The sequence below is a fragment of the Palaemon carinicauda genome, chromosome 4, assembly GCF_036898095.1.
Source record: "Palaemon carinicauda isolate YSFRI2023 chromosome 4, ASM3689809v2, whole genome shotgun sequence".
Classification (NCBI taxonomy): domain Eukaryota; kingdom Metazoa; phylum Arthropoda; class Malacostraca; order Decapoda; family Palaemonidae; genus Palaemon; species Palaemon carinicauda.
Window position 1 is genome coordinate 91,884,471 of NC_090728.1, and position 24,445 is coordinate 91,908,915.

The window sequence follows — 24,445 nt, forward strand, 5'->3', positions numbered from 1 at the left end:
TTATTCCCTCTCCCTAATGCAAAATCGTTGTGCCTCTGTTCTTCTTCTTCTTCTTCTTCTTTAGAACCTCCATATGCCTCCACCCCAAGAAAATTCCCATGAAAAAGTGAATTGAGATTTGTCCTTTGAGGCGCTGCCGCCAGAGGAAGTAAATACTTGAAAGGCGTCACCGTCTAGTTGATTGTGTCAGGTAGTCATAATGCACCTTCTGGCCTAAACCCCTCTCGACTGGTAATGCCCTCTGTTGACTCAGGCGGGGACCTTTCATGTATAAGAAACTTTGTTTTTATGCGATGGTAACGGCGGATCTTGCGAATTTAAGCCTGCTTGTATGAATGACTGTGATTATAAGATTTTGAGGAGAAATTTAATTTTGTATTACGACTAAGTTTTTATTTTTTTTTTTTTTTTTTTTTTTACGATGCGGAAGACCCGGGTCCTTTTCTAGGTCAAGATATGACATTAAATCCTAAAAGGTTTTTTATTTTTATTTTTTTTTTTATTTAAAGTTGAGTGACTTAAAATATATTGTAAAGGATACTGTTTTTTGTCTTCTACTACAAATCTTTGGACCTCATACTATACGAGTCACATTTACGGGACAGAGGTCTTATTTTTTTGTCAATTCTCATCCTTCTTCCTTCCTACTTTTTTCTTCGGATCTGAGCTAAAGGAATTTTTGGGAACAATGAGTACTTGTTTCAGACAGACAGACAGACAGACAGAGGGGCAGGAAGTGTCCAAAGTCCAAGACACGTGAAAGCTTTTGCTCTTGTTAGCGTCATATTTCAGGAGCAACGAGATTCGATCCTGCGGCATCTGTCTGTGAAAGGTTAGGACATAGAGAGAGAGAGAGAGAGAGAGAGAGAGAGAGAGAGAGATCTTTGGTCATATATCGGCTGGTGGTACATATCCTTATCTCTCTCTCTCTCTCTCTCTCTCTCTCTCTCTCTCTCTCTCTCTCGTACATTTGCCAATATTAAAATTGATAAAATCATTCCGCTCTCTGTCTTTTTTTCATTTTCAAAATACGACCTCGTCATGAATAGCCCTTTGGCCATCCTTATCTCACTATCTCACAAATAGTACTGTTAATAAGGTTAAAGTTAACTATTGTGATTATTTTCTTTTTGCTGTTATCTTGATATATACTATTTATCATAAATAGTCTGTGGAAAGATTTCCCTGTAAGGACACTGTTTAACGAAGGATAATACCAGATACTTCTGTATGGTAGGAGAACGTGCAGTATTTCCAACGTTGTGCCAAGATAATGTGCTAGCAAAGGAAAAGTAGTTTGTATCTACGAATCGGTAACATTTAATTGTAATATGCAGTTGATGTCAGAAGGGTTTTAATCTAAAATAAAATGTTCCCTTTCATCTAATATTCCACTTATTCGAGGACGAAGTGTAAATCGCCTGCTCCTATCAACCAATCGCCCCCCATCAATCCACACATTCAGTCCCTACTGCTCACCCTTCCCCTTTTATCCCCCCCCCCCCCCCTTCCACAATATATTCCCCTACATCATCAGCCTACACTTACATACAAGTTCTGACATTCACGGGCTAGGTTTTCGAAGCCAGTTAGCTCTTCATCAATCAATGAATTAATTGGCAACTGAGGGCAGTGTGCAAATCAATCACACCGAGAGAGGGACGTTCCAATGAGAAAATAAAGAGCACACAGATTTATTTGTTGATTTCCCTCCCATATAAATGTGATTTTAATGGAGGAGTTGCGTCTCCAAACTGTTGACAAACCTGGAGTGTATTTTACGTTGCATTTGCAAGTCAAAATGTACTGGTCACTGCTGTTGTAACTGGCTTAATTTGAAAGATCTCCAGCGCCATCAGAAATTTATTTTTAATTTCTCCAAACGCGAGTAAAAACAAGCATAGTTTGCTTTCAAAGTCAAGTTACTTAATTTACTTAAGCTGCCAAGTATTGATATATAGCCCTCAAGAATGGCAACCTTTTGGGTGCGGGGGTCTTACGAAAAACCCACTCTCATCCCCGTCTTACCAATTGAATTGTGGGTGGTTGGATTGTGGTGGCTGATTAACCTAAGAAAACGAACGCGTCAGTAATAAAGCAAGGAGAGGAAAGAACTTGTCGGGTCACACCACGTAAATTAGGATTCACTTCCTCTTCTGATTCTCATCTCGACTCTCCTCTCCATGACTAACTCATTTTCCGTACCTTGATAAAAAGAGAAGGAGAAATAACAATTGGAGAAGCGAGCCGTATGAGGAGGGTGGACTAGAGACCTGTTGTGTTTAGTAGAAATTGTTGGAGATTTGAGTCATTCATTATTTGATTTGATTTTAATTATACTAAAAATAGAGAAAGGCTAAATGAGACTTATAATGGGCATTCTTATTGTACTGCACTGCACTGCACTGTACGATTTCTGGTGTTGGTACATATGTTTGTCGAAAGGGTCGGATTATCCCTCCAGAGATAACCCTAAAATTTCGTATCGTATAAGTTTGTGTTTGCTTTAATTATACTTTATTTGCTTAATCTCTTCTCATAACAACAGAAATTCAATATGTTTATCTGTATCTTCAGACTCTAGTGTTTGTATTCTTCCTTCTTGAATGAAGAACATTAGTTAGCGATATTTTTGTTATCACTACTTTGCATTGTTTATTAGACGATTACTGACGTTTTTTAATTTCTCTTATCATTTAAAGGTTATGTTATTGTAAAAGATAGAAGGAAGAATGAGAGATTTAGTAGAGAGACTTTCTCTCTCTCTCTCTCTCTCTCTCTCTCTCTCTCTCTCTCTCTCTCTCTCTCTCTCTCTCTCTCTCTCTCTCTCTCTCTCTTCATAGCACTTTTAGATGTCATAAGTATTGGAAAAAGGGATAGGCATTTTGAAAGCAGGTTTGATAAAGGCTGGAATTGAAGTAGCTAGGCCAATGACTGACTTCTCTCTCTCTCTCTCTCTCTCTCTCTCTCTCTCTCTCTCTCTCTCTCTCTCTCTTCATAGCGCTTTTAGATGTCATAAGTATTGGAAAAAGGGATATGCATTTTGAAAGCAGGTTTGATAAAGGCTGGAATTAGAGTTGCTATGCCAGTGACTGTGAAATAAGTTAGCTGTTCATCCCTTTAATTTGTTGATCCGTATCAATTACATCTCATCCTCGTCTTTGACACACACATACACGAGTCCTAAGACAGAATCTGTTAGGAGCATAACTTCGTCGGTTTCAACAAACATTCCTAATGCATATCTTAATCCAGCCAGTTAATTAAAGACGTGATAGTGAAATAACTCGGGTGGGTCACAGACCTGGTGGAGAGTGGCCAAGAAATGTCAGACGCTTCCGTAGACTTTTTGGAGTCGCTCCTTAAAAGGAAAACTGGCTTTTAATGAATTATATTCATAATATATATATATATATATATATATATATATATATATATATATATATATATATATATATGCGTGTGTATGTGTTTATAGATGTGTGAGTTTATCAGGTGACGAAAGGAAACATTTAAACCTTGATTTAAGCAAAAACTTGTCTTCTTAACTATTGGTTCTTTTCCAGTTTGAACCCACAATAAAATCCTAGTTCTCTAATTTACTTTTCGATGATTTACATACAACAATCACGAATATGCTATCGACATGTATGAGTGTGTGTGTATGTATGTATGTAATATATATATATATATATATATATATATATATATATGTATATATATATATATATATATATATGTATAGATATAATATATATATATATATATATATATATATATATATATATATATATATATATATATATATAATGTCTCTGTGTGTAGTGCATATGTGAGAAGGAAGATGAATAGAGTGTAATGTGTATAAGTAAACGTTAATGGATAGATAATATGCTACCAAGTTACCATTAAGAATCATCACCACATTGTAATGTGAGCGTCCCATCATCTGTGACCTGTAATAAAAGTACAGAACCAAATGACGTCAAATAATTACGAATGCACTCCTCTCTGGTCCTTAATGCCAGCAGACTTCGATCCTGGGCATAATTATAATGGATTATTAATTTATCCGATTACGCTGTAGTCAGTAAGAGTGCTTTTGAAGTTCGTGTTCCCATGTACTTACCAGACGGAAGTAGCCTTTGAGTTGAATCCATAAATACGTGTTCAGCTTCATTATTGCGTTATTATGATGCACAGTGAGGCTACCATAAACAAGAGGAGAAAACGAAAGGTAGCTAGATCATGCGGGGATCGGTAAGTATCGGATGAATGATGAGATTTTGTTTCTTTTAAGGAGGTTATTGAATCTTGGGGTGCCTGTTAGATAAGTACATTTGTTATGAGATCATATTATATATGAATTTTGTCTCACAAGAGGTAGTGGGAGCATTTTCGTATTGATTTTGGAGGGAATTGGTAGCTGTTTTTGTGTACTTTTATTTTCTATTTTAACTGTTAAGATTTTTTGCCTAAATTCAATAAAGGAGAGAGAGAGAGAGAGAGAGAGAGAGAGAGAGAGAGAGAGAGAGAGAGAGAGAGAGAGAGAGAGAGAGAGAGAGACTATATTGAAAGCTTCAGATGACACCTTATATTATATCATTAGGTAGAATGAAAAATAAGATTAATTCCTTGCTATACTGTAGTATTTTACTTTAGATAAAAAGTATATTTCTATTCTTAAAACTGTTTCGGTAGTTTAGTTTTTATCTTACTATTGCATTGCTAAGAAATTTTTGACATCTTGCTATATATCCATTAAGGTTTTTCACTTTTTGTGTCCACTTCAGTTATTTAATATTTGATTCTCTAATAGGTTCTTGTTAACAGGCATATTGAAAGCTTTAAAAATTTGATTTATCTTTAATGCTTAACTTTAATATTTTTCAGTTTCCTTATGTTTCACGAAGTAAGGTCAAGTATTTTTATGTTGTGAATTATATATATATATATTTTTTTTACCTCGCTTTGTCACTAGTTTTTTTTCTGTTACTTCTCATATCGCTCTGAGTATGGTACTATATTTTTCCGTTTGTCCGATATAATTAATTTAACTCAATGAAAAAGTAAAGAAAATTCTACAGAAATAATCTTCAGGCTTGCGATTCTCATACGTCCATTAGTATGGTTTTTATTAATACGAAACTCTATATCTCTTAAAGTTATTCATTTGGGTAGCCATCTTAACTGCTTATGTACTTCTACAGTGTTCGTGTGCTAAACTCTTGTTACTGGTCGGGCAGTAGAGGGTTGTTTTAGCGTATTGGAAACGTTCATGCTTTGCGATCTGGTGGACTTGGGTTCGAGACCCGCTCAAAGGTCGATTGTTTCTTGTATTTGCAACTTTACCATCCATGTGTGTTAAGAAGAGGTATTTGAGGAGACTATAGGCTTACCTACTGAGTCATCAGCAGCCATATCCTGGACCTCCCTAACCCTAGCTTTTGTGAAGAGGAGGCTTGGGCGCTGATCATATCTCTATATGATCCGTCTCTAGGGGATTGTCTTGGTAGGACATTGCCACTCTCTTTGCCCTGCCATTCATGCGGGACCTTTAAACCTTTAAAATCTCACTCTGATCAAATATCTTTTATTGAACAAATTTGGGTTTAGTTCGCATCTTTCTTTTTATTACAGAGGTGATTCTGCCGAAAATTCTGAATACAGGGCTACAAGTAGGGTTTAGGATTTTAGAAGATCCTTCAAGACACGAACAACGGTGTTCATTTACAGTTGATGATCGAAATCGGATGCTTGGTACAGGCTAACGAAGACCTTTATATAGGCACTACGATTATCTATTGTAAATTTTTATTACTCTTTTACTTCTACGCGAAGGTGTGGGGATGGGGGTGGTGTTAGTGTAGCTGAAGGAGATAATTGTAATTTGATTTCCTAAATTTCATCAGTGTAAGTATCTATCTATCTATCTATCTATCTATATATACTGTATATATATGTATATATATACATATATATACAGTATATATATATATACATATACTGTATATATATATATATATATATATATATATATATATATATATATATATATATATATATATATATCACTACATACTTGGTTGTACACCTTTTTCTGTTGCTAAAGTAACACTGTTTTGAAAAAAAGTTATCAGTGGTTCGGAAAGGATACTGGTAGATAGCTACTTAGCTTTTATTTAATTAACAGTATTATTATGAAGTCGAGTTTTTCTTTTTATTGCTTTTATGCATGCACACATAAAACAAGTTCTTGCTCTATTTTTCTTTTCGAGCCTTGCACAGTAATCAATATATGCAAAATATAGTTAACGAAATTCGTGTAAGGTTTAAGGAAAGTCGCTTTCGGGTGCAAGTGACAGCACATAATAGATTGATCTGAAAGAGTGGACCAAGCAGGGTTCAGTGGCCCATCCTTACACTCCCAACCAGTCGACTGGTGAAAGCATCTCATGTTCAGAGGAGCAAGACTAAGAGCAGATAGGATACAAAGCCACCCTCTTCTTTCTCAAGTGAAATTCTCATGAAAAAGTGCTCTCTCTCTCTCTCTCTCTCTCTCTCTCTCTCTCTCTCTCTCTCTCGTCATCCATGCCGTAGTTCGAAAAGTGTTGAACGTAAGATAGGGAAATGATGAATGGACCCACCTTTTACGTTGTAGATCGCATCTTATCGTTGGCCTGGGAGCCCATCGATATTGTTGCAATTAGCAGTCATTCACTGTGGTCCAGACTAGTTTTTTTCTCTCGTTCCTTTTTTTCCCTCTTTCTTTCTTTCACACATTGACCGGCAAGGCGCCGGGCTGAATGGGCGAGTTGTATTTGGTCCGGTGTGTTTGTTTGATTGCTTGATTCTCTGTGGCGATTGTGTTTGGTCAGGTGGCTTTGATTGATTGCTTTTACTCTTATTTGGATCGATCTGTTTGTTTTGCTTAATTGCTTGGCTCTCGTCTTTCATTGTGGTTTTCATTTCGACCTTTATTTGGAATAGAACGTGTTTTTCCATCTTTCATTTAAAATTCCCTCTTTCGGAATTGATTTGTGCAGATAATCATTTCGTACCTATAAATCTATTTATCTATTTATTTGACTGTCTCTCTATCAATTTAATTTTATATGCATAAACACACACATACATACATACATACATACATACATATATATATATATATATATATATATATATATATATATATATATATGTATGTATTTGTGTGTGTAGAGTACTGTATATATACATAATTATTTAATATTTGTACATGTATATATAGCCTACATGGGTATATGTTATAATTATTTTTGGCGGGGCTGTTGCTAAAATGTTGATTACAATTTAACAGTTTAACTTTATATATTGTAAAGAAATTATTCATTTTCATGCAAGCGTAATTGATCAATTTCTGTACTTTTGTGGTTGTTAATTTTTCTATTTTTGTTGTAATATATCTGAAAAGACCTATATCATAGGTTTCATTAAGAGGCAATGCAGTTTTTATTTCAATTACTCTATGTTTGTATTGTATTGGCAAGATTTTGTTAAATACGGCAATCTATTTATCTTTTTGCTTTTCTTTAGATTTGTCAATTTGCTTGTGCATTACGGTAGATGCTCTATTTTTGTTTTGATTGACTGTTAACCTTTTATTTTGCTCAACTTGATCTAATCGATACTTGACAATCCTTGCAGGTTTTTTTTTTTTTTTTTTTTTCTGAAATTTCGTATCATGTCCAAAGAGTGAAGGGTGAATTTCCATCTGATGATATCGTTTGGCGAAAGTTTCCATCTGGTGGTTATGTACTTTATTTGTTTGCCTTGATTTTGTATTTCTTTGTATTTACCTAACCTATTAATGCTACATTGTTTATTTCAAGTCCTTATTATGAAGGGGAAAAATAGAAGGAAGACCTATCTTTGCCTCTCTTTTGGCATGTATTGATTTTTTTTTTATTCCATGTACACAGTGATATCCTTCGTACTTATATTTTTCGTTGTAAATTGATTTTATATTTGTATTTGTCAATATTCTCCAAAAACTCGAGAATTAATTCCAGGAAACTTGATAGCATTCTTTCCACTACTATTAATGAATGAACATCTTTAATATTACATTATTATTATTATTATTATTATTATTATTATTATTATTATTATTATTATTATTATTATTATTATTATTATTATTGAGTTGAATCCTCTTACAATCGGATATGTTTTTTACTTTCGTATTTATTTTCCTTGTTATGTTTTTCAAACGTACGTTGTAATACCTAATTCTGTTCTCTTCTATCATCATATGAAAAAAAAAAAACCCTATAACAAGCTTTGGTCACTGTTATGAATAAAATAAGAAAAAATTTAAGTTGAATTAAGATCTGTATTAACAATAGATTGGACAATGACTGGTCCATGTGTCCTTTTAAGGGTAATGTAAAACCACGTCACTTTTTCCCTCCCCTTCCATGCTTGGTCTTTCGCTGGCTCTCCCTGTCATCCTCAAAATTTCCCGGAATATGGAAGCTAATCAGTAGTTATGTGACAGCAGAAGTCCCTACTGTCAGAACGAATAAAAATGTTAGCCCATATGGGCCCACTGGCTTCAAAATTATTCCCTGGATTATTCTTTCTCGCTTTGTCATTGAAGATATATTGTATGCTTTTCCAATTGTGGTAGTAATTCCTAACGTAATGTAAACGCATATGGATAAACTTGCTCATATATATTTATTTCATCTATTTGCACATACTTGTGGGAATCATTTATAACTATATATATATACATATATATATATATATATATATGTGTGTGTGTGTGTGTATATATATAAATAATATATATATATATATATATATATATATATATATATATATATATATATATATATATATATACACCAGTCTTTACTCATAGATTTTCTTACCTCGTCAATCTATCCTCTTCTCTTTCTTCCCCTGCTGTGTTTGCATTCACTAGGGTCCCATTTTTTTTATTCTTCTTGTCCATCTATTATCTGTCATTCTCATTATGTGTCCTGCCCACGTTCATTATTTTTTCTTACATGTTACAGTATCTCTACTTTAGTTTCCTCTCGTATCCATAATGCTATTTTTCTGTCTTCTAAGTGTTGATAGTTCCCTCATTATTCTTTCCATAGCTCTTTGAGTTGTAATTAACTTATGCTTTAAGCCTTTAGTGAAGCTCCAAGTTTCTAATCCATAGATTAATACTAGTAGGACCATTTGGTTAGATTTTTTTTCTTTTTTTAGATAAAGTGTTATTTTACTTTTTTAAAATCTCATTTTGCTCACCAAAAGCTGTCCATCACATACTTATCCTTCGTTTAATTTCGGTCTCATGTCCTGGGGAAACACATTGTCTGTTGTAAGTATGTATATTCGTTAAGTTGTCTCTGCATTTTCATTTAACATTATCCTAGTTTTACTCATATTCATTTTCAGTCCTAGATTTCTGTTTTCGCCATTCAAATTTCTATTCATCATTTGCAATTTCTCCCATGATTCACTAAATAGCTAAATAGAACTATGTCATCTGTAAATCTTAAGTTTTAAGGTATTCCCTATTAATGTTGGCTCCCACAGTTTCCCAATGTAAATTCTTGAAAACTCATGTATATATATATATATATATATATATATATATATATATATATATATATATATGTATATATATATATATATATATATATATATATATATATATATATATATATATATATATATGTATATATATATATATATATATATATATATATATATATGTGTGTATATATATATATATATATATATATGTTAGTGTATGTCTGTTTCTTTATATCCACATATTTCTTGTTAACTTAGTTTAATGATATTTTATCTTTTTGGTGTAGCAGAGCGGCAGTTATTACAGCAAGACAGTAAAATTTTCTTCGTAGTTTCATTAACAAATGTTGAACCATAAGCGGTGTCAATTCACTATTTAGAATACTCATTCTGCTATACAATTGCATTCAGATCTGTGTTTCAACTATGCTTTTCTCCAGTTAGTTACTGTACTATTGATAGCAAAGCGCCTTCTTAACAAAGTCAATAATACCTATTTTATAAATTTTAATTATTTATTAGATTACAGCTCTGTAGAAAAGTTGTGAATGGATGAATCTACAATGTTTGAGAAGTTGACTAAAATCCGCTAATTGATCTCTAAAAGTGAACTTTTGCTTGTAATAGTTTAGTATGATTATCTAATACTTGCCAATTCTTCCATTTCTTTACCCTCTAGAGTCATGAAAACCCTTCACTGGTAATCAGTGTCGAAAAATTCTATAATGGGTTTGTATTAAATTACTTTGTGTGCATTGGCTATCGGTTAATTAATTCTCAGTCACTTAAAGGCCCTATTTCTGCTATTAAATCACACAAAATATTGGCATTTATTAAAATTCTCAATGACGGTATCCTTTACCTGCTCCGATCCGCAGAAAAGATTCCCAAAAATGAGTTTGCTTCAAGTTTTATAAATTCATGTGATATTTAATCAAGAGAAAATATGAAACGTTAAGTAAATGAAAAGGCCTCAGTGGTTGTGTACACTGCATCCCTTTTTTGTAAGATAAATAAAAAAGAATAATTAGTGAAACCAGCTAGTAAAGGTTTCTGGTGTGTACATAAAGAGACGAATTTAAAAACGGTGAAAAAATCGGCGAAGCAAAAAAGAAAAAAAAAAAATCTGACGAAGGAAAAACGTCGAAAAGAGCCTCGGGGAACTTGGTGCCTTTTTTCCCAGCTCCCAGCCGTGTGATAATTTTTCATCTGAACTCTTTGCTGCATAAATAATATAACATCAATCATTTCAATTTGAAAAATCTCCCAACCCCCATTTTATTTATGCAGATTCATGAATGTTTTATTTTATTTCCAATTTTTTTTTTCATTGCATGTTGATTTTTTTCATTTCGTTTTTCATTCGTTTTCGTGAATGCAGTAGTCTAGCCTGCCTGTTTGTGTGCGTGTGTGTCAGTGTTTGTGCGTTGGCTATCTATGAATAAAGACACCTTAGAAAAAAATGTAACTTGAAAGACGGCAGATGAAAAAACGACACGAGGACCAAAAGGGAAAAAGAGGAAGGAAGAGGGTGGGTGGATTAGCAGTAAAAAAAAAAAAAACGAAAATATGTTGTGGGATAACGTAAACCTTCTGCGAATGGGACAGACAGCATTGCATTTTTTTTCTCTCCTTTTTTCTCTGTGTCCCTTTTTATAGGGATGAAAGGGAACTGAGTAAATTATTAACGAAATGTAAGTAGTCGTTTGATCACCGGTCGTACACTTTGAGAAATCGTTCTCTCTCTCTCTCTCTCTCTCTCTCTCTCTCTCTCTCTCTCTCTCTCTCTCTCTCTCTCATAGTATGTATTGCATGAGAGTATCTATTTTAATGTGAATTCAAACTTCATATATCCATATCCGTTTAAAACCCCAAGAATGAATATTGTATGAGAGAGAGAGAGAGAGAGAGAGAGAGAGAGAGAGAGAGAGAGAGAGAGAGAGAGAGTTAGCCATAATTTTACATGAGTATTTGATAGTTGGTTTTGGTCTCTGCAGGGTAAAAGGGGTTTGGGAAGTAGCAGTGGGGATTACAAGTTGCCTTAAGAAGACGAGCAAGTGACTTGATCCTTCTTGTAAGGGATCAAATAGTGCGAGTAATTACTCAATCCCTTTCAATTGTCGTCTATCCTTTCCTGGTTAATCGTCGTCTATCCTTTTCTGGTTCGGGATCTCCCATCCATCCAACAATCCTTTCTCCCATTTTGATAAAAGCGATGGGTTATGGTGTATTGAAGTCCCAGGCTGATAAGGGACCTTCGGGTATCCAGTTGTATTACTTTTTATATTCTGTAGTAAATTTATTTCGCAAGCTGGTACTCTGTGGGAATGTTTATGTAGAGGTAATTTAGCCTTTGGTGATTTGCGTAATGATATCTTTCGGTGTATATATATATATATATATATATATATATATATATATATATATATATATATATATATTTTTTTTTACTGTATTTATTTCATGCGGTTTCATCTCAGGATGTCAGAAAACTCCAAATCAGTCAATTAATTTGCGATTTCATCACAATGTCTTGAAAAATTAATAGGATATAACAAAAAAAAATTCTGTTTATTCATCTAGCGTTTTTCCGAAATGTCCATTTGAAATATTTCAAGTGTGATTAAGCGAGAAACATGTTTGACCCACAGAAAAATCGACCAATATAAGTAGTTAAAACGTTTTATAAAAACAGCTAAATTATTCAAATTTATGCATCATTTAGTTTTTTTTAGCTGATAGGAAAGGTGAAAGGTGGCTGAAAGAAGAATGATGGTAGTTAACTAGCCAACAATGGCAGGGAATAGTTTGGAAAGTTGAGTATTATTCATTCATACAAATTGAAGTCATCCGTTTTGAATTAAAAGTATTAGATTTTCTTACTGATAAGTGATATGGTGTTGACATTTTATTTTTCTTTGGTTAACCGACACAGGATACCAGTCTTGTTTTATCTTATCGCTTCCTGAATCATGCTTTAACAATGTGTAAATTATAAGCTATCGTTTTTGTAATGCCGCTTTATAAGTAGGCACTTAGGTTTCCGAGTAGGTATTGTTCTGGCTTTTTTTTCTACCTAACAACCATTTCCTCATACATGATATCCAATCTATATAAAATCATATTCTTTAGTAAATGTGCTCTACGTGTACATGGTTGGTAAGGGAGTAAGCTTCACACATAATTACGCAAAATATGCGTACAAAGCTCCAGAAACATAAATAAAAAAGGTCACTGGCACTTTTTTATTTAAACTGATTAATTTTGGATGAACTCCCTATCCTGGATAACTTCCTCTACATTATCAAATTTCAATGCCCCTACTCAGAAGGATCATCAGCATCACGTCAACCCCCTCTACAAAACCTGCACCAGTCTACTCTGTCTTGCACTTACTCTCAATCTTCCTAATTATCAAAGATCTTCCTTTTTATTACATCTGGCACACTATCCATCGAGTACTTTTTCGTTTAAAGTCTTCATCCCTTATTTCTCGAGCATCATGCACAATTTTTGCGAACCTGTATTCTTCTATTATCTCCGCATGACCTTACCAAATCAAAACACACTTATCCATTCTTCTATCACTGATACCTCTTTTGTTGTTTAATTTCTTTTAATCCCACTTATATAACACAAACTGCTTTAATGTTTTTTTTTTCTTATTAACATCAATGCTAACTTCGATAGAGGAGAATTGGCTCTACAATCCGTGTTTACAATCTTACCATACCTCCTCCCTCGTTCTACTTTGGCACACACACTCACACACATACACACACACACATATATATTATATATATATATATATATATATATATATATATATATGTTTATATATATACACACATATATATACATATAAATACATACATACATACATACATATATATATATATATATATATATATATATATATATATAGATAGATATATATACTTTATTTTAGATTGTTTTTAAAGTAAGTACTGTACATATAAGATGAAATTACTGACCCCGTTCCCTACCTGACTGATGTTTATGGGGACTTTTATGAAAACGAATTAGTCCTTTCTTGTTGGTCATGGCCACTTTTCATGCTCACGTGGGAAGATATCAGTCAACGCTGGTGCAGAGGTTGACCAGTTTGCATAAACCTGCATGCAAGGAGATTTTCCTTCTTTGTCTGTGCGTGTGCCTGTCATACTTACCTTGCCATTAAAATTTTTCCTATATTGTTGAAAAGGTTGAAGTTAAACTTTGTAAAAAAAAAAAATTAGTCATAATTCATATAAAACATCTTTCATATAAAAGTAATTTCTGTCAAACTATGTGCAAAAGCAGACCTTCTTAAACACATTGGCATAAATGGAGATTATCCATATGTATGTCTGTCCGAGTTTCTATCTTTCAGTATGTCTTTCATACTTGACATCCCTTACAACTCTTACATGGTTGAAAGGATTCCAGTCAAACTCAGTTCAATGGCAGACCATCGTAAATGAAGAGATCGACTTCTCCTATCTGCCTGTCAGTATGTCTGTCACACCTATCTTGCCATCACAACTACTCCCACATAGCTGAAGGGATTTCTGTCAACCTTGGACGAAGGTAAACCATCATGTTTAGATGTGCGTGAAAGGTGATCTTCTATCTTTATGCTCGTCTTTGTGTCTTCTCACTCTTAGCATGTCATCGTAACTTCTCCTTTGCTGCTTAGGTTATTTTAGACCATATTTCCATGTGACTTTGCAATAACTGATGCTTATTTGTGCCCACTTCAACATTTCATCAGTCGTATTGCTCTGGGAGAAAAGTAGGTCCTGGTTGGAAATATGTATTACTTTATCAATATTCTCAGTGTGCTTGCTTTCTTCATCGAAATTGTGGTCACTGGCAAGTTTAATTCTCTCTCTCTCTCTCTCTCTCTCTCTCTCTCTCTCTCTCTCTCTCTCTCTCTCTCTCTCTGGTTTATTACTTGTTCATAAGTGTTATTATCCCTCACAGGCTCTGGTTCTCAGTGAGTGAGATATCAGTGATTTATTTATTTCTTTTATGTGAAGAACCAGAAATCTCATTTGTAATTTCATTATGTTGCATGTATAAAACCAGTATCACGATCTGCAAGTATGCATCTTAAATGACATATTTTTCTTTTTTCTTATTTACAGGTGAGTTGAATGTAGATACTCTTCATATATTACGAAGGTAAAGTGGGGATGGAGGCTTGAACTGTAACAGTAATGAGGTAAGTTATCAACTAATTATTTATTCTTAAATATGTATATGTATATACAGTATATATATATATATATATATATATATATATATATATATATATATATATGTGTGTGTGTGTGTGTGTGTGAGTGTGTGTGTGTGTGTGTGTGTGTGTGTGTGTAAAGTAAAGAGGTTTGCGTCGATGCAAAGCCTGGTAAAATCTTGTTTTTGTCATTTATTGAGAATGGGATAGGTTAGAACTACAAGAAGAGTGAGCCAAAGATGATAGAGGTGATTATTACAGTATATCTACAGGGAATGTCGACTATGTGCAATTGAGACTTTGTAGTTGTATGAAGCTGTTATAAGACTGAAAACTATCATTTTTTCGACAAATCTGTAAGATTTTCAGCTGCAGTATGGATGTGGCAATAACCGTTTTTGTTTTTTTCTCTTTTGCGATTCTTTTCACTCTGAACTATTGCTTTTATTTCATTCATATGTATAGATAGATAGATTAATAGATAGATATAGAATATAAAGCCTTGTTGTTGGTTAATACTTTCTCACTGTAACTTCACATGGGTTAGTTCGAGCCCTGCTTTAGAAGGGAAGTGTTTCTTCATTTATTTTCCAAGTGAATTCTGATTTATAAGTGACAAGCTCATATACGAACTGCAAGGAATCCGAGAATTTTAAGGGCCATCTTGGTTATACGAAATACACATATGTAATGAATGTGACTAATATATTCTGTGTACGAGTATATACAGTATATCAGACTAAAATTGTAATGAATTGGACTAGTATATTCTGTGTACGAGTATATACAGTATATCAGACTAAAATTGTAATGAATTGGACTAGTATATTCTGTGTACGAGTATATACAGTATATCAGACTAAAATTGTAATGAATTGGACTAGTATATTCTGTGTACGAGTATATTCAGTATATCAGACTAAAATTGTAATGAATTCGACTAGTATATTCTGTGTACGAGTATATATATCAGACTAAAATGTAATAATCTATAAAAGTTAACACTATGACGTGATGATTTAAATTGGTGTGTTTTTATAAATACAGTAGCTGAATTAAACTTATATCTCTCTTCATATTTTAGTAGGTGTTTGTGACCTTGCTGTAATGTCGTGTATTTTAGTTTCAAAACTGCAACAACTTATTCATTTTTTTCCAAATAGGATGAAGGCTTAGGAGTAACAACTTATTCGAATTGTGTTGGGAAGTAGAGAAGTTATGAGGTCATTGAAGCTATTAGAAATACACACACATATGTATATATATATATATATATATATATATATATATATATATATATATATATATTATTCAAATTGTGTTGGGAAGTAGAAAGGTTATGAGGTCATTGAAGCTATTAGAAATACACACACATATGTATATATATATGTATGTATGTATATATATATATATGTGTATATATATGCATATATGTATATATATATATATATATATATATATTATTCAAATTGTGTTGGGAAGTAGAAAGGTTATGAGGTCATTGAAGCTATTAGAAACACACACATACATATGTATGTATATATATATATATATATATATATATACATATATATATATATATATATATATATATATACATATATATGTATGTATGTATGTACGTATGTATATATATATATATATATATATATGTATATATATATAATATATATATATATATATGTGTGTGTGTGTGTGTGTGTGTGTGTGTGTGTTCGTTCTGTTTCCTCGAACCCCCCTCCAGCATTCCTGAATATCTCCCTCCCCAGTACAATCTCCCCCACCTGTACATCCACCACTCATGCTGATTTGTGGGGCTGCGTTATTATACTCGTATTAAAGGCCAGATTACGAATTTATATTGGTGCCTGAGGGGAACTGTAGTCCTGTTTGCTGACTGTGTTGTCAGGACAGGGTATATTTATAATATTTTCATATTGTGTACTGTATTTCTTTTTTTGTAAGAGTGGTACCGTGACATCAGGTTGAGTTTGAATTCGTGAATATTGTAAACTTCCTGGTTCATAGTTTTATTTTTAACTTATGCAGCTTAAAAATTACCTTCTTGTTTGAAAGTAAAGTTTTTGTAATTTTGTATTGCTTTATTTCCATTAATGAAAAATGAATGTTGAAAAAGGATGTACACATAGATATATTGTTGGATAGTCATAAAGGTTTTGATTAGGTTCTGTTCAAATTGAATATAAATGCAGGAGGTTGATGTTTACTAAACTAGACATGATTTGATTTTACAATAAATTCTAGTAAAGTTTTGTCAAACTGATTAAATTTCTGTTACTTTTGCAAACAAAAAATTGCAATTCAGTTTCTAAGTGAACACTTTTCAATTATAAAACAATAATGTTAAAATTATTCATTTTACCACTGTTAAAATTTCGCAAAGTTGGTATAGATTGCAAACTGAGAGAGAGAGAGAGAGAGAGAGAGAGAGAGAGAGAGAGAGAGAGAGAGAGAGGCCTTGGAGACGCCCCCTGGGGAGAAAAGCCAGGTCTTGCCAGGGACAGGCACGGAACAGTACATGAACAAAGACCTCCTTCTACAGTCTGTGGATTGGGAGCTTGCAGACGCCTTAGACCACCAACCACGTGCCAAGCTTCAATTTTTAAGGCTTAATGGATGAGAGAGAGAGAGAGAGAGAGAGAGAGAGAGAGAGAGAGAGAGAGAGATAGGGATGATCGGGAAAATAAAAACCTATGTATAGTATATATAAAATACATGATGCAAAGTGCAGGAAATGATTAAGATTTTTTACAAGGAAACTGATAGGTCTTCTCTTCAGTGATTAATTTCTCTTAGTATATTTGAAGGTTCTAGAGCCTCTTTAAACATATACTTGGAGGTTCTAGAGCATCTTTAAATGTATATTGGAGGCTCTTGGAGCCTCTTTAAATGTATATTTGGATGTTCTAGTCTCTCTTTAAATGTATATTTGGAGGTTCTAGACCCTTTTTGATTATGTATATGGATATTCTAGAGCCCTTTTTTAAGCATAGATATTGTAATGACTGATCATTTACTTCGCGTGTTTCCATGCTTGATTTTCAGCTTCAATGTGAATTCGTTCCATGTCCCGACCCAGAGTTAGTCTGATTTTTTTTTCTTTCTCCTTTTTTTTTATCATAATGATACAAATAAGAAGTTCAGGAATCTGAGTTCGATGGTTTGTGCATTGTTTTCATATTTCAAATCTGCTATAAAACAGGGCTTTTGATTTCGTATTATTATTATTATTATTATTATTATTATTGTTGTTGTTATTATTATTATTAGCTAAGCTACAACCCTAGTTGAAAAAGCAAGTTGCTGTAAGTCCAAGGGCTCCAATAGGGAAAAATAGCCCAGTGAGTAAAGGGAATAAGGAAATATATAAACGATATGAGAAATAATGAACAATTGAAATAAGATATTATAAAAACAGCAACAGCATCAAAACATATTTCATATATAAACATAAAAAGCTTTATGTCAACTTGTTCAACATAAAAACATTTGCTCCAAGTTTGAACTATGGAAGCTCTACCAATTCAACTATCTGATTATTAGATCATTCCGCAACTTGGTCACAGCTGGAATAAAAGTTCCAGAATACTGGATTTAGAAGGCCTGGCTGTTAGAATTAACTGCATTATTGTGCGAGAACAATGAAGGTCAGTGGAACGATGTCTATTCTGGGTGCAAAGTACACTTTTAATGTTTTTGTGTGAAGCAGAACAAAGTGTAACTAAAACAGTGATCATTCATTTTTATTGCTTGAGAAGAAACAGACGGTCTGTACGCTAATCTATTATTAGTGTTATAAGTATTATTGATAGTGTTATGATTAATCATTATTATAACTGGTATCTACTCAATACGAATGTATAAAATGTATTTTTTATACAAAAGGTACTTTTTCAAGCTATGGATAAATGATATTAACTAACTGAACTTTGATTTGAAATTTAAGTTTTTTATGCCCCAGCCATTTTCATTCATATCCGAAACAGACGTCACAAGAAGTGATTGTGAAGCGATTCAAATTCGTTTGGTTTGTATATTGGAAAAACATCCCCTTTATTCTCGTATTCTTTGTCGTGATATATTTTATATGTATGTATATATATATATATATATATATATATATATATATATATATATATATATATGTGTGTGTGTGTGTGTGTGTGTGGGTGGGTGGGTGTGCGTATATGTTTGTGTGAATATTAAACAGGAATATTATTATTATTATTATTATTATTATTATTATTATTATTATTATTATTATTACCACGACGAATATCATTGACAAACACAAAAAAAAAAAAATTCTTATCGGAAGATGACCGCCCAAGTTCAGCCTCGTGGTGAGCAACAATTGATCTTGCAGCGGGGCGACAAGGGATATCGAATCTAACTCACGCTTCGTAAATCGGCCACATTTCAACCACGCCTGTGAAGTAGTTTTCGCACGTTTCCAAGAATCAAAATATGCACATCTCTGCACCCTTTTTTTCTTATTTTGTTCCTTGGTCGAACTTTGGAATTTCCTAATGAATGGATAAAATTTGAAGTACAGTATAGAGCCTGGCGTAGATGAGAAAGATGGAAAGGAAATGTATGTAATCGATATTATTTTTTTCCCCGATGGTATTTGCTTTCAGGAGATTGAGATAGCGGCCTCTTGAAACTTGTGGAACTCTTGGAAGCTTGGGAGTTTGCCCTCCCGGGTCGAACGTGATTCCAATTTTACAGCTTCTCGAAAATGGCAGGAAGTTCCTTAAGCGTGATACTGATAAGATATGTAATCTGAAGAATGAGGGTTATTTTCATTTAATTTAATTTGACGCTATTTCTTCCTTGGAGGTCGTCAGTTCTGTTTATCAAGACAGTCTAAGGAATGTAGGCTTTTTGTTAGAATGAAATTTGAGCTTACAGCTAGAGGATGTGTAGTTTTTATATATATTTAGAGTGGTGCTGAATGTGATTATCATTTATTTTGTTTTTCATTCATTAATATTTGTGCGTGTTTACATGAGTTAATATTGTGTAAGTTATTAAAGTATATATAAAAGTAAATGGAAACTAGATATTTCATTTAATTCATCTTCAAATGGTGTTCATTATCTTGTGTTTTTTCTCAAATATTTTAAGTAATCTTTTCAGGGCTTAGTATATAAATCTATTATCATAATACGCTTCAGTTATGAAATGTTCGTAGCACATTTTCATAATTTGATGGTGAAAAATGAGCTAAGAAAAGTTGCTAATAAATGGCAACCTTTTTTATGTAATGTTTTTATTCCATTGCACAGTTTTATGAGTGTGTTATGAACATTGATGAGTTAAAACAGATAAAGCTTGTTCTGAAGTTCTGTTGGAGAAGCCTCCTCTCCTTATTATTGCGAACCGGTTTTCCTCAATTTTAGATCGCAAAAAAAGTGCATTCTTATATTACGACTGATTAGATGGGCTTTCTAAATTGTTCACATTATGACGGCTTACATAACGTAAAAATGAGTTTCGTAATTCCCGGTTTATTACTATAATTTTAAATCACAGCTAGAATTGTTTTCTCCTTGCAGGATCACAAAAGAAGGAAGTATCGTATTACAGTTTGAATAAATAAGATGACTGTAATTGCGGGATAAGTTAACCTGTCAGAACGCGACCTACTTAACCAGATTTCTTCCGGAATCTGCAGGCTAAGGAAAATTAAAGCGATCTGACCTTGTTAATAGCTCTAACCTGATTTAGCGAAGTGAATAAGTCGCTCCCGACGTGTTAATAAACTCAATTCCCTCATTGTAGTTTAGGCTTTTTATTCCGGGTTATTTGGATCGAAGCAGCACATTTTTATGGGTGTTGTCATCAAAAGCTATCAATCAAATGACTGATTAAATCAACTGAGTAACTCATTCGTGCATCGGACTTCTCAGATCACCTTGTCATTGACTCTCTGCTGAGGAATTTATTAATTATACGTCATTCGAGGACTATTTCAAGAATGCTCACATCTCCTAGTGTGTGAATTCAAGGTTGATATTTCCTTTAGAATTTTTTATTACGTGTAAACAGATGTCTGCGCATTGAAATATTTATATTTTTCTGTAATTGTTGAATACTTTAGTTTTACTCTGATTTTTTCCGAATCGTTTAAAACTCACCAATTATGTTCCAGTTCCTCTCTTTTTTCTCTTTTTAAAACAGAACAAAACGGACATTTATTCCAAAACAAACCAAGATTTACTCTTATCAATATATAAGAGGATGAAGTTATTACTTGCCTTTCTAAACACGAAACTTTTATAAAAAAAAAAAAAAAAAAAAAGACCGTATGAAAAATGTGAGCAGATTTTAGAAAGTTCATGGTAAAATTTATGGGAAAATAATCTCTATTTATATTAACAAAATATAAAAACTCGCGGATAATATACACTTTGTTGGGAAAATGTTTTTTAAAAGGTACGAGAAAATGAGGAGGGAAAACTAAGAAAATGTTGCGTACGTGGAAATCTGGCTGCAATTCCCCCATTATACTCCGTGGAAGAGATCGGTCAGCCACTCCGTGATTGACAGGCGGGATGAAACACCGTGACGTTAGGTTTATTTCGGTATTTTTGATTCGGGTCACAGTATGACTATACCTTTCTTTATCGCTTATCCTTAATTACACCTGGGCGAGATGGGTGCTGTCGACACCACTTGCAAATTATTGGGTCATAATTACAAGGCTTTTTATCCGTTCCGTTGCGTGAGGGAGATGGACGCATTTGACTAAAAAATATTACTTTATTGGGTTCTCTCTCTCTCTCTCTCTCTCTCTCTCTCTCTCTCTCTCTCTCTCTAAATCGATCGATTTCATCATATAAATTTTTATTACATAAACGTTAGATATTTTTAAATTTTTACAGGTCTCTCTCTCTCTCTCTCTCTCTCTCTCTCTCTCTCTCTCTCTCTCTCTCTTTTAACCACTTCGGCCTTTTTTCTCGTTCAGTGCGACTTCTATTTTCTTTGAAGACCAGATGTTGAATGAAAATTAAATGTTGCCTGGTCGTGTTATGAGAACACCTGTCGTTGGCAGTAGTAATTGTATGTTTTGTTACTATCGCCATTTTCCTCTCTCTATTGTATCAGCAATATTTTTGACACATGTGGTAAGGTTTTTTTTTTTTTTTCTGGTGCGAGAATAGTTCGATGTATAAAAGCGAAGATAATATCGAAGTTAATTGTCGCTCTCCAACTGGCCGTTCGTAAAATGTCCAGAAATACTGGATGATGGTGAACGACTCTTTATTTTCCAATTATTTCTTTTCAATTGCCATATACATTTTTGCTTATATTTATCGATAATATATTTTGTAAGTACAAATTCATTGTTAAATGTGGCTAGTTTTAATCTGAGATCTTTTCAATACACACCTAAAGAGGTTAGGATTTTTAATTTCTTTAGTTCCAGACCGCAGATATATTTTGATCGAGGTGCTTCTTACAAATTTCTTGTAATGTCATTTTCATTTTTGCTGTGTTATTAATGTGCAAAATGAAACAAAATTATAGTATGCTAAAAGAATAGTTTAGTTTTGATGCTTCATCAGCGTACAAAATATTTAAGAGACACTCACGAATACTTTATATACTGAAGCTATATATACAGTATACATATATATATATATATAAAATATATATATATATATATATATATGTATGTATAAATATATATATACATATATATGTATATAAATACTATATATATGTGTGTGTATATATATATATATATATATATAGGCTGTGTCTTCCTACCGCCGGGGATTCAGAGTTTAAAACACAATGTCCACTACCACATTGGTAATTTAAATGGCCAAGTTTTTTAAGTTTCACAAAATTAGTGTATAGAATAAACATATATACATACATACACACACACGAATATGACAAAAAATATTGACTGCGGAATGATAACTGCGTCGAGCAAATTCTAACAAAACTGCAAGTCGGAGTTTGTCCCATCTTTTTTTACCATTTTCATTCGTTTCCGAATAAATAAGGCCATAGTATTGATAGCTCTATTGACGTTCACATAAAACGTAATAATATGCAGACAAATAAACTACCAAAATAATCGTCTAGACGGAATCTCAATATAGTAACTTATATGATTTTTAGATTTACACAAATATAGATATGATGGTTGATAAAAATCATATATATATATATATATATATATACATATACATATACATATACATATATATATACACAGTATATATATATATATATATATATATTCATATTTATATGGATAGATTTATGTTATACTTCCATGTCATGGAAGTTCACATTTAAAGGGGTTTGGACCTAGAAATGGAGAAATAAGAGCATATTTAGAGAGCAATAAAATATCGTCTGTTTCATCGAAATAAAACAAACCTTTTGTGTGTGAGAGAGAGAGAGAGAGAGAGAGAGAGAGAGAGATGTAGTCTGGGTATCATTATTGGAAGTGAAGGCAAGAAAACCTTGCCTAGACACATTCTCGGTGTAATTTGAAGTGAAACGAACATTGGTAGGGACAGTGTAGAAAGTGTGTTCATATCTTAGGTGCATTTGCGCAATTTTCTTGTTATCAATGGTCGGTTCTTTGGCTTCGTTGGAGTGGCGAAATTTCGTTTTGTTAATCCACTGACCATTTACGTTCGTTCTAACATAGGTTGTATAAATATGAAATAATTTACTCAGCTATTATATTTTGTTTTTCATTCTTTCAAGCATTAATCTTTAATGAAGGAAATTTTATTTTGTTTATACGCTGATGTTACTTTCGTTCATTATTTCAAGCATTAATCTCTAATGAAGGCGGAAGGAAAATTATCTGACTTAACATCACCTAAAAGAGAAAAGGTAAGATACTTCTAAATCTTTACGCTAGAAAAAGAAAAAAAGGAAACAACCAAAGAATATTATAATATAGTATTACTGACTTTCTGAAAGTATTTACGGAAAATGCCGGTTGACGGATGTTTTTAGATAGCCTAAGAGATGGCGAGGCACTTATCATGATATTTATGGAACAATAGCTGAGAATGTGCTAATTGAATAAATGCATAAACCTCCTTACCCAATATTTATTCTTTATGTAGTTTAGAACAGTGCGGTATATACAAGTTGAAGGCGTATTCCAAACAACGATATCTACGTCAGTCTTAAATAAAAAAAAGAATTCCAATGAGTTGCTCAAAGTAATAGATGTGTATTTGTTTCAAATCCACTGTTGCTGTGTCATGGTCTTTCTGTAATCAATATTGATTTATTCTTGTTTTATGAGGACAGGTCTCTTGGGATTTTTTTTGCATGCTTCATGTTGCAGTGTTTAGACATATTTCTGTACTATTTTGTTTCCTGACCGTATATCAGTCGAAAAAGAACGAAGCCATTAAAAGCATCCTCTGTAATAAAACTGTTTTTGCATCTTTTCTGAAGAAAGTTTTAACGTCTACATTTTTGGTGTGCGCCAATCATTTTCTTGATTTTTCACATCGTCCTTATGTTTTTCTTTTTCCCATTCTGCATCATTTTAAACTTCGCTGATGTCTGTAATCATAGTTTCAGTCA

The 24,445-nt window shown here is 33.0% G+C and overlaps 1 protein-coding gene across 3 annotated transcripts in view; it reads left to right on the forward strand.

The window, feature by feature from the left end:
• Positions 1–24,445, forward strand: part of LOC137640057 (uncharacterized) — an 897,648-nt gene that overhangs the window by 584,279 nt on the left and 288,924 nt on the right. The window lies entirely within an intron of this gene.